Raw genomic sequence first — 3,554 nt, forward strand, 5'->3', positions numbered from 1 at the left:
TGAAAGAGTTAGAAGAAGAAAAAGAACAAATGGAAGAACGATTTAAGTGGTTGGAGCGAAGAATAAATGACAACTGAGGATGGAGCATTGACGTGTATGTGTTTAGTGTCATTTTCATATGTCATGTATTTTTATTATGTTGGCCTGTTATGTTTGTGTTTGTGTTGTAGTAATGTTTTCCTTGTTTGTTGTACTAAATTTTATTTTAATTTAAGTGGAAGTTAAGTTTAAGTTGTTGTGTTACTATACCAAATACTATAAAACGAAATGAGAACTAAAAAAAAGTAACTGTCATATTCGACTAAATATTGTTGTTAATGTATACAAAAATATTATTTACACCAAAAAACAAAAATATGGAAGACCGAATCAATGCGTCCCGCATCCGGTGTGTCTCAAAGTAGCCGTTGGCCTGAGGCGCATCCCCTGCCGCCCGGGTACGCTATCAGGATCATCATCATCAAGTCGTCTCCTTATGGCCGGATGCGGCACAGGATGACATGTATCGGTGGTGCTGTCAGGTCCAGTAGAAGGCTACATAATAATATCAAACTTAGTATAGAAAACTACATAACAATTCACAAAAATTTATATTGTCTTACCATAATCGTGTCTGGATCCTGAATGTAGTCATCTGTCGCAGCATCGCATGAAGCCTAAAAAAGTAAATTAATAAAGTTAAAACAAAATAAATAAGTTATAGTAAAAACAGTAATAAAATTAATACTAATAAACTCATACCTGCGCATGTGATGAGCTGCCATAACTCAGTCGGTGCCCACTATCAAAATCTCGGATCGGTCGAGACTCATCAGTGGTAGACGGGCCAGGGAAATATCTACCCAACTCCACTCCTTGAAAATCCGATCCCATAATCAAGAATTGACCCGATGGGGTCACCTGCGACGTCCCTGGAGTGTCATAAATGCCAAGGCTGTAAGACGGCATGTCGGTCTCATGCATGCCACCTCCCATATCAGCAGCAACATCATCAGCAGGAGCCTCAAAGCCCCCTTGCTGGGGACCTCCTCTCCGCCCACGACCACGTCGTCCAACACCAGCAGGTCGTCGTGGAGCAGCAGCAGCTCGTCGGCCACCACCCCGTGGCATACCACGACCTCGCTGGTATGTGGCTGGGTCAACATAATCTGGCTGGTGTGCCAAACGCTGATCCGATCGGCCTCGCTGCAGTGTCTGGGCAGCCACATCCATTATGCGACGACTATAGTCCTGCATGATCACAGGGTCGTGGACATAACTCTGCATCTGCTGCCCCATACGATATACGGTATGCAATCCAATCGCCTGCACAAAAGTTTTTAATATAAACTACGTATTTGACTAGAAATTACTATTAATGTAATTGATAATAACAGAAAACATACCAGAGCCTCATGTCTCCCGGCGTATGAGACGTACCGACCATCTACCTGATGAACTGGGTTCCCGATAAAAAGTCGGGAAACAGTGCGGTACCATGCCATATAAACTTCGATAGGAAAGTGTTGCGGAGCTGGGGTCAAGTCCCCTCGGCTGTCCCAAATACCCAACTGCGCTGTCAGCCACTCAATAAATGTGTGTCCACTCTCATCCTATCATCCCTCTCATAATGTAAAGGATCCCATGCAGGCTGAGTCGGTATAGACTGCGGAAATCCAAACTGATGAAATACTCGCTTTGAGGCATGATGCTCAACAATATCGAGGCACGTGAGAGGGACGGAAGCCCTCCAAATATGGCGACCGTGCGTGCAATACGCTGGCAGGGTACCTATCAGCTCTTCGTTGTACGGCGTCCAGATGAACTATCAAATAATAACACAAACCGTTAGTATGCGCAACACCTAGTTAAACAATAATTGGTAAGTTTAGTTAGATATTCACCTGTGCATCCTCCAGAAAATCCAACACATCCCTACAGAAGGGGAGATTATGATGGCCATGATACTCTCGTGCAAGTCTACGACGCAATACCCACCTACAAGCTAGAGGGAGATCAGGAATATGTACATTAGCCGGTAGCTGTGGTAGAGGTGGCCGAAGTTGCAGAAATCGCTCCCACACCCAAACCTAAAACAGAAAGTTGACGTAAAGATTAACTATAACTAGGTAGAATTGGAACTAAACGACAAATTATTTGAATAAGTTGTCACCTGTAGAAGTGGCAGAAAGCCAGAAACGTCTCTCTGTGTGCCCATGGATGCCCGACACATCTGCCTGTACAAAAAAGATAGGACAGCACCACCCCAGCTGTAGCTGACTGTATCATCAAAGTCCGCAATATGATGCAGAAAACGAAGGCTCACTAGGTTCCCCGAAGTGTTCGGGAACAAGACCCCCCCAAATAGAAGGAGCAACAACAGCCTCGTATATTGCTCCACATCCACCTCCGCTGAGTCGTCGGTGATAGTATCGTGGATCTGCACCAAGTGGTCTCTAATGGGGACCAACTGCATACGACTGCTCCCAATTGCTACATCTGGGTCCTCGGACCTGAAGCCCGTGAGCCTGTGCAGCATATCCATATATGAAGCCCGGTTAAAATATCTCATGTTCCCAGGCAGTAAAACTGGCAAGCCATCGGTGGACAGGCCATATAAAATCTCGACGTCCTGGAGTGTGATGGTGGCTTCGCCGATGGGCAGATGGAAAGTGTGCGTCTCCGGTCGCCACCGCTCAATCAACGCCGTGATCAAAGCATAGTCGAGCTGTATCCGGCCAATGCTAATGATCCTATATAATCCCATCTCCTCCAGGTGATAGACCACACGGGGAGTAGTCAAAAACTCCCACAATAAATCCACTCTCCTGCCCCGAAAAGTCTGCGTAAGCAACTCTCCCCCCATATATGCTCGGATCTATGCTGGGGCTGTAGGGGTAGTAGCTCCGACGTCCGAGGGCCGGGATGTATAGGTGCATCCATGTCGTCAACTGCAAATTCATAATTTTTAATAACTATCATTAAAATTTATGTGTGTTTTTTTATAATTTAAATTCATATTTTTTTAACAACTTAATTGTAAAAATTATATATATACTTATGAGTTTCGTGCTAGATTTTCTGAGGCCCAGTGGTACCAAACTATCATTAATAATTTTATGTTTTTTTAATAATTTTTATTCATATTTTTTAATAACTTAATTGTAAAAATTATATATATATATATATATATATATATATAATTTTTATAATTATGGGTTTCGTGCTAGATTTTCTGAAGCTCAGTGGTACCAAACTATCATTAATAATTTTATGTTTTTTTAATAATTTTTATTCATATTTATTTAATAACTAAATTGTAAAAATAATATATATATATATATATATAATTATGGGTTAGATTTTCTGAGGCCCAATAGTACCAAACTATCATTAATAATTTTATGTTTTTTATAATTTTTATTCATATTTTTTAATAAATTAATTGTAAGAATTATATATATATATATATATATATATATATATATATATATAATTATGGGTTTCGTGCTAGAATATAAGATAATTAAACAATTACTATACAATACTACGCTACAAGGCTCTACATTTTACTA

At 40.9% G+C, this 3,554-nt stretch overlaps 1 long non-coding RNA gene across 1 annotated transcript; it reads right to left on the bottom strand.

Annotated features, from left to right (window-relative positions):
* Positions 1–382: 382 nt before the first annotated feature.
* On the bottom strand, positions 383–823 carry LOC138870048 (uncharacterized). The gene is made up of 3 exons (XR_011400249.1): positions 742–823; positions 603–656; positions 383–534 (listed from the first exon to the last, which is right to left on the bottom strand). It is a non-coding gene; the product is annotated as an uncharacterized lncRNA (long non-coding RNA).
* Positions 824–3,554: the final 2,731 nt, after the last annotated feature.

This window comes from Nicotiana sylvestris, chromosome 6, assembly GCF_000393655.2.
Source record: "Nicotiana sylvestris chromosome 6, ASM39365v2, whole genome shotgun sequence".
In the NCBI taxonomy this organism is placed as follows: domain Eukaryota; kingdom Viridiplantae; phylum Streptophyta; class Magnoliopsida; order Solanales; family Solanaceae; genus Nicotiana; species Nicotiana sylvestris.